This window comes from Aegilops tauschii, chromosome 5 (genome assembly GCF_002575655.3).
Source record: "Aegilops tauschii subsp. strangulata cultivar AL8/78 chromosome 5, Aet v6.0, whole genome shotgun sequence".
Classification (NCBI taxonomy): domain Eukaryota; kingdom Viridiplantae; phylum Streptophyta; class Magnoliopsida; order Poales; family Poaceae; genus Aegilops; species Aegilops tauschii.
The window spans coordinates 446,951,414-446,964,087 of record NC_053039.3 but is presented as its reverse complement, the minus strand read 5'-3'; positions in this window follow the sequence as shown (position 1 = coordinate 446,964,087).

The following is a 12,674-nucleotide window of genomic DNA, read 5'->3' as shown; positions in this document are numbered from 1 at the left end:
GGGGCTCTGACTCAGATCCGACGGGCCTTAATTGCTGCATCGGATGACTGGTGGCGGACCGGCCGAAAATTTCGGCCGGTGCACCGGCGCCTAGCAGTCGCCTTTTTGTTTCAAGCTAGCGGTTAAACATTTCTCTTTCTAAGTTATGTGTGTTCATCGAAGACTCGGGCGGTGCTATCGCGTAGCAAGTTAGGCCCAAACGTGTGCAGCCGCTACAGTGCTACAGGACTACAACAACTTATCCAAGAGCATTGGTTTTATTGGATGTGACATGATTTTTCTTTTATATGCCGAGTTTGTGTTGTATATAAAAGCCGATACTCCCACCTTTCCGGTTCATTTGGCATGTGCGTATCCCTAGATTAAAATTTTGACCATGATCACAAAAAAATATCATTAGAAACTTCAAATGGAAAGTATTTTCTAGTGGTATATATAACTATTGGGATATACAACTTGTATTGTCCTGGTCAAATTATCAATCTAGGGATACACACAAGCATAATAAACCGGAAAGGATGGAGTGTTTTTTTTTCACCCTAACTAGAACGTTTCTTGCTCAAGTCAAAGGACTTGTCTGATATTTTTAATATTATTTTAAGGAGTTATTTTCAACTTCAAATTACAGCAAAAAAGCTTCGTGAAGAGTATATCTTTTTGGTACATCTTATGAATTTTGTTTCAGTAGAAAAAAACATACCGAAAAACATAAGGATACTTTTCCTTGTCCAATTTTAGTAAAGCGAGTATTTCATAGAGATTGACACATGAGAAGTTTCATCACAGGAAAAAAAGGAAAGAAAAAAGATGAAAAACTGGAAGGCTGGAGGTGGCTCTTTTTTTGCAATGTGGCATATATAGGACAACCCAGCATACCAGGGGCGTCTCAGATGCCATTTAGATTGTTTTTAGTTTTTGAACATTTCCTCAGAAATTTTTGTCAAGGTAAAATATCCCATAATCTAGCCTATTTAGTTGGTTTAATTTGTGACACAAGTTGAACAAATGGGTAATGAATCTCCACATATGAAACTTTATTTGACAAAACAACAACATTGTGTGTACAGATCTACGCTGAATGGGCACAACAATGTTAAGCATACGAAAGGTCAGGATCTGATGATGGGCATATAATGCTGACTGACGAGAAAATGTAAGCTCCAATGACTGCACACAGCTCATAACATGCTGCTCATGGTGAAGGCGGCGGGGAGCACACTGGCTGAACTATGCCCTTATGTGCTCTTCTGCGACGCGGTGGAGGCCGCGCACCGGCTGCATTCGGCTCTTCTATGTTTGTGGTGGTGGAGTCATTGGCTTCCCAGAGCTCACCGACGTAGACGGCTTCGGCGCCGGAGGCATTTTGCTCTGCCGTTTCACCGGCACACCAAGTTTTGGCGCTTTTTTTGGCTTCTTCCCTAGCGCGCTAACCTGCGACGACACATTTGATGTGCACAAAGCAGCTAAGATTGCCAGGACGACAAAGAGCTTGAGCAGTTTCATGTTGGCCCAGGAACGCTTTCTCTCAGCAATGTCCAGTGAGCTTAATTTATAGTGGAGATGGTGGTTGACTAATTGACGCGTAGTTTTGCTGGGAAAATGGCGAAAACTTAGGCGGTTGACCTGGCTTGCACTTGCTTGGAAAACCCGGTCAAGTCACGCACTAACACCGCCTAGATCGGAGGTCACACATGCCTTGTCTGGAATCCAATGTCTATTGGAACAGTGAAACATTAGTTACGTACTACTAGAGGTGCATTTGCCCAAGGAAGACTAATGGAAAGGAAGAAAGTAAAAGGAAGGAGGCTCTCGCTCGTACTCGTTAGGCTCGTGCTTGTTAAGCTTAACGAGCAGAAAACCTGCTCGGTTCGGTTCGTTTGACACATTCAGATGTGTTACAGTATACATGATGAGTGTATAGGTGTGGTTTTTATAAGAAGGAACATGGTTACTACAAAAAAATGCACCGGTTTGTTGCCTCCTATATATACTAGACTGAATAGATGTGCCGAGCTGCTACAAAATTTTTGTCACGTAAGATGAAAATATGTGTTTTGATGTTACTAACGAGCTTAACGAGCTACTCGTGAAACTCGTTAGCTCGTTTGTTAAGCTCATTAAGCTTAACGAGTTGAAATCGATGACCGGCTCTGTTCATTAATTAAGAAGCGAGCTATGAATTTAAAAAGCCGGACTATCGATCGCTCATTATGCTCGTGAGCTATGAGCTTTTGGTCCAGCCCTACTCGTAATTTTCGGGATGGGATTTCATGTTCCAGCTTTTCAATTTGGTGACGTTGCCTGCAAAATATGCGTGGATATTCTGGGCCACGAGGTAGCTCGTAACAACAGCGAAACTACTATGTGGACGACATTTGCTGGCCGAACTCCACAAGATGGAGGTTTGAACGGTACTAACCACTTTTGCTCAACACATAAACGGCTTGATTTGCTGCTTCGTCCAAAAATCGTTCAGCCTGTGTCGTGTATGTAGCAGTTCTCTGACAAGAGAGTATTTTCTGATATCAAATATTCTTGCATCGGCTGTGGCTAGCTATGCAATGCTCTGAGCTAGTTCAGCTTTTTTTTTTGTGGGGAGCTAGTTGAGCTTTGGCAGAGATGGTTAAGGCATCTCCAACCGCGTAATTCAAAATGGACACACCAAATGTTTATGGGCATGTCCGGACGTTTGTTTAATTTTCTCTACTACTAATAAACAATCAAACATTATCTTTTCTAAACGCAGCCCGCAGATGTACACGGACCCATTACCACCGTTTGATTAGCGCCACTGAACTCAATCTAACAGCTAGTGTTAATCTAATCTGTTCCCTGGTGTGCAGATAGTAATTTTCATTGACTGACCCACTAGTAGAAAACAGGGCTTTGGTTCGGTCAGAAAAGAGCATTAATCCCGGTTGCATTACGAACCCGGACTAATGTGAGCATTAGTCCCGGTTCGAGCGGCTAGGGCACGGTACATGCATTAGTCCCGGTTCAAATGAGACATTTAGTCCCGGTTGGTGCCACGAACCGGGACTAAAGGGTGCGATGCCCATTAGTACCGGTTCGTGGCACCAACCGGTACTAAAGGTTAGACCTTTAGTCCCGGTTCGAGCCACCAACCGGTACTAATGGGGTTTGAGGCATTAGTACCGGTTCATGGCACGAACCGGTACTAAATGTCCCATTTTCAAACTCTACCCCCCGATCGCCTTTTCAGTTTTGTAAAAAGCAAAAGAAAATGATAAAAACTTCAAAAATTAAAATCCTTCCAGATGTAGTTATGTTACTACATGTACTAGTTAGGAAAATTTAAAAACTTAAATTTGGACATGTTTTGCAACAAGTGTAGGGAAAATGTAAAACGGCTATAAGTTTTGCATACGATGTCAGAAAAAACGTATAACATATCAAAATGTTCAGCACGAAAATCCGTATTTGAATTTGACAGCCTATGGTCTGTTTGCAAATTTTTAGAATTCTCAAATTCTAAAAGGAAAAAAAATTATGCTCAAATTTCTGTTTTTTTTTGAATTTTTGTTAAATCTAGTCAAACTATGGTCAAACTACTTATTCAAGAAGTATTAGTGTTACTAAATAATTATTCAAGAATATTGGTGTTACTAAATAATTATTTTAGTTTTTTTGAATTTTGGTCAAATCTGGTCAAACTGTGGTCAAACAATGGTCAAACTAATTATTCAAGAAATATTTGTGTTACTAAATAATTATTTCAGTTTTTTTGAATTTTGGTCAAACTATGGTCAAACTGTGGTTAAACTACTTATTCAAGAAATATTAGTGTTACAAAATAATTATTGTTTTTTAGAACAATAGTTTCCAACTCAAACAGTGAAATGTGTGACTTCATACTCAAGCTAAATTCCTGAGGGTTAATAGGATTGACATCTTACTATTGTCAGGAAAACAACAAGTGCAACTTGGAAACGAGGAAGAATAGAACCCGGAAGTTAAGCGTGCTCAGGCTAGAGTAGTGAGAGGATGGGTGACCGTCCGGGAAGTTAGATGATTTGGAATGATGAGGGGTGATTAGAGATTAGAGGTTAAATTGAGCAGTGATGAGGGTGATTAGAGATTAGATGTTAAAATAATTCAGAAATTTGAAAATAAAAAAATTCAAAAAAAAATTAAAAAAAATCATAAAATTTCCTTTAGTACCGGTTGGTGTTACCAACCGGGACTAAAGGTGGACCTCCAGGCAGCGGCCACGTGGAGGGCCTTTAGTCCCGGTTCTGGAACCGGGACTAAAGGGTCGTTACTAAAAACGGAAACTGATCGCGATCGAATCTCCTCTCCCTCAACCCCGACGTCTCCCTGTCTTCACCTCGTCAGACGCCGCCTTCCAAGACAATGAGGGCTCCTTCACCGCACGGCAGCACCGTCGCCTTCCTGGACGATCACGGCGTCGCAGGTGAGTCCGGCCAACCCCTGACTCCTCTGTACACCTGCCTGCAGCGACTCCTCCATGCTTCCCATGTTCAGTTGCTCCTCTACTCACTCTCTCTGTGTGCTTTTCTTTGTATGTCTACTAACAGTAGGTCTATTGTTCTATCCTTATACTATTTTCCTCAACCATATTTTTGTTGTAAATGCCCTAATATTTATTATCTAACCAGCTTCTATTTGGTACTATAATGCGTTGACGTTAAATCCCCCAATATTTTGTTATAGGGAGTCAAAACAACTTCAGTCCGCTTACATAAATTCTTCTATTTTTGCTATTGCAACGAGAGAAAGAAAAATAAGATGCGGTGCCAATGGAGAACTAGACATCTATTTCATACCAATGTTTGCTACTGACATACAGTAGTTGTGTTAGTTAATGTTTCATACTCCACATTGTTTCTTCTTCTGAGAAATCGAGAACAATCTATCATATCATTCACCTTCTTCCAAATTTCTGTCTTTGAGTGCCGTTAAATCGAATTTAATTGTTTTTTATCCATTTATGTATTTCTCATACAGCAAAAGATTTTTTTTATATTTCAAACTCCAGTTTTTAAGTTCATTTGTAAGTTGAAGTTAAAAATGTGTATGGTATATTTGATTCCCAAATTAGCAGTGTCGCCGCCGTAAGCTCATAATGTATACATTTATGCTTCCATTGTTTCAGGCTGGGTTGTTTGTGTTCAATCTGCACAAGAGTACCAAGAGGAGAGGTTAGTGGCACCTGCTTAGATTTCATTCAATTGTATTTTTTAAGAATCAATTGTATGTATCTATTGGGTTTTCGATTTTCTATACCCTCGATCTAGGTTCTTTACCAGATCTTTTTATCTATTTACATTTCGTACCAGTACCTTTTACTGCAATGTGGAGGTACTTTGCGGTCTGATCCACCTTCATGTTTTGTGGTGTTTACAAATGTCTCAGATTTTAGTTTCCTTTAGCTTTGAATGAAACAAAAGAGAAGACACACATTATTTCAATTTCCTCTTCCCAGGTTTGATGTTTCCTCTTCGTTTGAGATTAAGCATTAGTTTAAGGTTTATTTTTATTTTTTTTGCGGGGTGGTTTAAGATTTGGTGGAAATTTGCCAAAACCGGTGTAAGCTTTAGATTATTTTGGTGGTGCTTACAAGTGAAGAACTACAAATATTATTCATCTCCATGCCATTTGTTTCTTTTCCTTATAAGGAACTTTTTCTTTTCTAGATTATGGTGTTCAGTTCATGCTCCCACAAAGGTCAGTGTTGAAGCAGCGATCTTTAGCAAGATTTGCAACCATACCTAAACAAATTTATGAATACGATATATTTATAATGGAGGTATGGTCGTCTGAGATTGTAGCTACAACTCATGAATGCAAACAAGGTTAGAGAGTACCCTGTCAATTTACAGCACCACTTTGAGTTGCTTTAATTTTTTTTGCGAGTGAGTTGCTTTATTTATAAAGGCACTGATGTTGGATCATGTTGGGGGGAAATCAGCATGCAGACTCGCATGGGGATACACTAGTAGAAAAAGGGCCTATTGTCCCGGTTCGTAAGGCCCATTTTGTCCCGGTTTTTGAACCGGGACTAAAGGGTCGTTACTAGTTCCCTAGGCCTTTAGTCCCGGTTATTACACAAACCGGGATAGATGGGCCTCCACGTGGCCGGTGCAGCGAGCCCGGGCAGGAGGGCCTTTAGTCCCGGTTGGTGGCTGATACGTCTCCAACGTATCTATAATTTTTTATTGTTCCATGCTATATTATATTCTGTTTTGGATGTTTAATGGGCTTTATTATACACTTTTATATTATTTTTGGAACTAACCTATTAACTGGAGGCCCAGCCCAAATTGCTGTTTTTTTGCTTATTTCAGTGTTTCGCAGAAAAAGAATATCAAACGGAGTCCAAACGGAATGAAACCTTCGCGAACGTGATTTTTGGAACAAACGTGATCCAGAGGACTTGTAGTGGACGTCAAGCAACAGACGAGGAAGCCACGAGGTAGGGGGGCGCGCCCTCCACCATCGTGGGCCCCTCGTGGCTCCACCGACCTACTTCTTCCTCCTATATATACCTACGTATCCCCAAACCATCAGAAGCACCCACGAAAACCTAATTCCACCGCCGCAACCTTCTGTACCCGTGAGATCCCATCTTGGGGCCTTTTCCGGCGTCCTGCCGGAGGGAGCAATGATCACGGAGGGCTTCTACATCAACACCATAGCCTCTCCGATGATGTGTGAGTAGTTTACCTCAGACCTTCGGGTCCATAGCTATTAGCTAGATGGCTTCTTCTCTCTCTTTGGATCTCAATACAAAGTTCTCCTCGATCTTCTTGGAGATCTATTCGATGTAATCTTCCTTTGCGGTGTGTTTGTTGAGATCCGATGAATTGTGGGTTTATGATCAAGTTTATCTATGAACAATATTTGAATCTTCTCTGAATTCTTTTATGTATGATTGGTTATCCTTGCAAGTCTCTTCGAATTATCAGTTTGGTTTGGCCTACTAGATTGATCTTTCTTGCAATGGGAGAAGTGCTTAGCTTGGGGTTCAATCTTGCGGTGTCCTTTCCCAGTGACAACAGGGGCAGCAAGGCACGTATTGTATTGTTGCCATCGAGGATAAAAAGATGGGGTTTATATCATATTGCATGAGTTTATCCCTGTACATCATGTCATCTTGCTTAAAGCATTACTCTGTTCTTATGAACTTAATACTCTAGATGCATGCTGGATAGCGGTCGATGTGTGGAGTAATAGTAGTAGATGCAGAATCGTTTCGGTCTACTTGTCGCGGACGTGATGCCTATATACATGATCATACCTAGATATCTCATAACTATGCTCAATTCTATCAATTGCTCGACAGTAATTCGTTTACCCACCGTAATCTTATGCTCTTGAGAGAAGCCACTAGTGAAACCTATGGCCCCCGGGTCTATTTTCCATCATATTAATCTTCCAAATCTTAGCTATTTCTATTGCCGTTTATTTTACTTTGCATCTTGATTTCTCTTTATCATAAAAATACCAAAAATATTATCTTATCATATCTATCAGATCTCACTCTCGTAAGTGACCGTGAAGGGATTGACAACCCCTTTATCGCGTTGGTTGCGAGGTTCTTATTTGTTTGTGTAGGTACGTGGGACTTGAGCGTGGTCTCCTACTAGATTGATACCTTGGTTCTCAAAAATTGAGGAAAATGCTTACGCTACTTTACTGCATCACCCTTTCCTCTTCAAGGGAAAACCAACGCAGTGCTCAAGAGGTAGCAAGAAGGATTTCTGGCGCCGTTGCCGGGGAGTCTACGCACAAGTCAAGACATACCAAGTACCCATCACAAACTCTTATCCCTCGCATTACATTATTTGCCATTTGCCTCTCGTTTTCCTCTCCCCCACTTTATCCTTGCCGTTTTATTCGCCCTCTCTTTTCCGTTAGCCTCTTTTTCGCTTGCTTCTTGTTTTCTTGTGTGTTGGATTGCTTGCTTGTCACGATGGCTCAAGATAATACTAAATTGTGTGACTTTGCCAATACCAACAATAATGATTTTCTTAGCACTCCGATTGCTCCTCTTACCGATGCTGAATCTTGTGAAATTAATGCTGCTTTGCTGAATCTTGTCATGAAAGATCAATTCGCCAGCCTTCCTAGTGAAGATGTCGCTACCCATCTGAATAGCTTTGTTGATTTGTGTGATATGCAAAAGAAGAAAGATGTGGACAATGATATTATTAAGTTGAAACTATTTCCGTTTTCACTTAGAGATCGTGCTAAAACTAGGTTTTCGTCTTTGCCTAAAAATAGTATTGATTCTTGGAATAAGTGCAAAGATGCTTTTATCTCTAAGTATTTTCCTCCCACTAAGATCATCTCTCTTAGAAACGATGTTATGAATTTTAAGCAACTTGATCATGAACATGTTGCACAAGCTTGGGAGAGAATGAAATTAATGATACGTAATTGCCCTACTCATGGTTTGAATTTGTGGATGATTATACAAAAATTTTATGCCTGATTGAATTTTGCTTCTAGAAATCTTTTAGATTCGGCCGCGGGAGGCACTTTTATGGAAATCACTTTAGGAGAAGCTACTAAACTCCTAGATAATATTATGGTTAATTATTCTCAATGGCACACCGAAAGATCTACTAATAAAAAAGTGCATGCGAAGAAGAAATTAATGTTTTGAGTGGAAAGATGGATGAACTTATGAAATTATTTGATACTAAAAGTGTTTCTTCTGATCCTAATGCTATGCCTTTGTCTACTTTGATTAAGAATAATAATGAATCTATGGATGTGAATTTTGTTGGTAGGAATCATTTTGGTAACAACGCGTATAGAGGAAACTTTAATCCTAGGCCGTTCCCTAGTAATTCCTCTAATAATTATGGTAATTCCTACAACAATTCTTATGGAAGTTTTAATAAGATGCCCTCTGAATTTGAGACTAGTGTTAAGGAGTTTATGAATTCACAAAAGAATTTCAACGTTTTGCTTGAAGAAAAATTTCTTAAGGTTGATGAGTTGGCTAGGAACGTTGATAGAATTTCTCTTGATGTTGATTCTTTTAAACTTAGATCTATATATTCCACCTAAGCATGATATCAATGAGTCTCTCAAAGCCATGAGAATTTCCATTTATGAGTGCAAAGAAAGAACCGCTAGGATGCGTGCTAAGAAAGATTGCTTTGTAAAAGCATGTTCTTTTAATTTTTACGAGAATAAAGATAAAGATCTAAAAGTTATTGATGTGTCCCCTATGAAATCTTTGTTTTGCAATATGAATCTTGGTAATGATGGGACTGGAGATGAGTCAACTTTAGTTAGAAGGCGTCCCAAAAATTCGGAGTTTTTAGATCTTGATGCAAAAATTGGTAAAAGTGGGATTGAAGAGGTCAAAACGTTAGATATCAATGAACCCACTATTTTGGATTTCAAGGAATTTAATTATGATAATTTCTCTTTGATAGATTGTATTTCCTTGTTGCAATCCGTGCTAAATTCTCCTCATGCTTACAGTCAAAATAAAGCTTTTACTAAACATATCGTTGATGCTTTGATGCAATCTTATGAAGAAAAACTCGAGTTGGAAGTTTCTATCCCTAGAAAACTTTATGATGAGTGGGAACCTACTATTAAAATTAAAATTAAAGATCATGAATTGTATGCTTTGTGTGATTTGGGTGCTAGTGTTTCCACGATTCCAAAAACTTTGTGTGATTTGTTAGGTTTCCGCGAATTTGATGATTGCTCTTTAAACTTGCACCTTGCGGATTCCACTATTAAGAAACCTATGGGAAGAATTAATAATGTTCTTATTGTTCCAAATAGGAACTATGTGCCCGTAGATTTTATTGTTCTTGATATAGATTGTAATCCTTCATGTCCTATTATTCTTGGTAGACCTTTCCTTAGAACGATTGGTGCAATTATTGATATGAAGGAAGGGAATATTAGATTCCAATTTCCGTTAAGGAAAGGCATGGAACACTTTCCTAGAAAGAAAATAAAATTACCTTATGTCTATTATGAGAACCACTTATGGATTACCCACCAAAGATGGCAATACCTAGATCTATCCTTGTTTTTATGCCTAGCTAGGGGCGTTAAACGATAGCGCTTGTTGGGAGGCAACCCAATTATATTTTAGTTTTTTGATTTTTGCTTCTCTTTAGGAATAAAAATTTGATCTAGCCTCTGGTTAGATTTTTTTATGTTTTAATTAGTGTTTGTGCCAAGTGAAACCTATAGGATCTTCTTGGATGATAGTTATTTGATCTTGCTGAAAATTCCAGAAACTTTCTGTTCATGAAAACAATTGTTAAAAATCACCAGAACGTGATAAAATACTTATTCCAATTGCAGTAGATCAATAAACAAATTTTCCAGGTCGTCCTATTTTGGTAGATTTTTCTGAGTTCCAGAAGTTTGCGTTAGTTACAGATTACTACAGACTATTGTGTTTTTGACAGATTCTATTTTTCGTGTGTTGTTTGCTTATTTTGATGAATCTATGGCTAGCAAAATAGTTTATAAACCATAGAGAAGTTGGAATAAAGTAGGTTTAACACCAATATAAATAAATAATGAGTTCATTACAGTACCTTGAAGTGGTGTTTTGTTTTCTTTCGCTAACGGAGCTCACGAGATTTTCTGTTTAGTTTTGTGTTGTGAAGTTTTCAAGTTTTGGGTAAAGATTTGATGGATTATGGAACAAGGAGTGGCAAGAGCCTAAGCTTCGGGATGCCCATGGCACCCCAAGGTAATCTAAGGACACCAAAAAGCCAAAGCTTGGGGATGCCCCGGAAGGCATCCCCTCTTTCGTATTCGTCCATCGGTAACTTGGAGCTATATTTTTATTCACCACATGATATGTGTTTTGCTTGGAGCGTCTTGTATGATTTGAGTCTTTGTTTTTTTAGTTTACCACAATCATCCTTGCTGTACACACCTTTTGAGAGAGACACACATGATTCGGAATTTATTAGAATACTCTATGTGCTTCACTTATATCTTTTGAGCTATATAGTTTTTGCTCTAGTGCTTCACTTATATCTTTTAGAGCACGGTGGTGGATTTGTTTTATAGAAATTATTGTTCTCTCATGCTTCACTTATATTATTTTGAGAGTCCTACAAAACAGCATGGTAATTTGCTTTAATTGTGAAATTAGTCCTAATATGCTAGGTATTCAAGATTAGTAAAAACTTTCTTATGAGTGTGTTGAATACTAAGAGAAGTTTGATGCTTGATGATTGTTTTGAGATATGGAGGTAGTGATATTAAAGTTGTGCTAGTTGAGTAGTTGTGAATTTGAGAAATACTTGTGTTGAAGTTTGCAAATCCCGTAGCATGCACGTATGGTAAATGTTGTGTAACAAATTTGAAACATGAGGTGTTCTTTGATTGTCCTCCTTATGAGTGGCGGTCGGGGACGAGCGATGGTCTTTTCCTACCAATCTAACCCCCTAGGAGCATGCGCGTAGTGCTTGGTTTTTGATGACTTGTAAATTTTTGCAATAAGTATGTGAGTTCTTTATGACTAATGTTGATTCCATGGATTATACGCACTCTCACCCTTCCATCATTGCTAGCCTCTTCGGTACCGTGCATTGCCCTTTCTCACCTTGAGAGTTGGTGCAAACTTCGCCGGTGCATCCAAATCCTGTGATACGATACGCTCTATCACACATAAACCTCCTTATATCTTCCTCAAAACAGCCACCATACCTACCTATTATGGCATTTCCATAACCATTCCAAGATATATTGTCATGCAACTTTCCACCATTCCGTTTTTCATGACACGTTTCCTCATTTTCATATTGCCTTGCATGATCATGTAGTTGACATCGTATTTGTGGCAAAGCCACCGTTCATATTTTTTCATACATGTCACTCTTGATTCATTGCCTATCCCGGTACACCGCCAGAGGCATTCATATAGAGTCATACTTTGTTCTAGTATCGAGTTGTAAATAAATAGAAGTGTGATGATCATCATTCATAGAGCATTGTTCCAAAAAAATAGAGAAATGCCAAAAGAAAAAAAGAAAGGCCCAAAAAAAGAAAAGAAAATAAAAAGGGGCAATGCTACTATCTTTTTCCATACTTGTGCTTCAAAGTAGCACCATGATCCTTATGATAAATGGTCTCTTGTTTTGTCACTTTCATATACTAGTGGGAATTTTTCATTATAGAACTTGGCTTGTATATTGCAACAATGGGCTTGCTCAAATGCCCTAGGTCTTCGTGAGCAAGCAAGTTGGATGCACACCCACTTAGTTTCTTTTGTTGAGCTTTCATGCATTTATAGCTCTAGTGCATCCGTTGCATGGCAATCCCTACTCCTTGCATTGACATCAATCGATGGGCATCTCCCTATCTCGTTGATTAGCCGCGTCAATGTGAGACATTGTCCTTTTTTGTCTTCTCCACATAACCCCCATCATTATATTCTATTCCACCCTTAGTGCTATATCCATGTCTCACACTCATGTATTGCGTGAAAGTTGAAAAAAGTTTGAGATTACTAAAGTATGAAACAATTGCTTGGCTTGTCATCGAGGTTGTGCATGATGAGAACATTCTTGTGTGACGAAAATGGATCATGACCAAACTATATGATTTTGTAGGGATGAACTTTCTTTGGCCATGTTATTTTGAGAAGACATAATTGCTTAGTTAGTATGCTTGAAGTATTATTA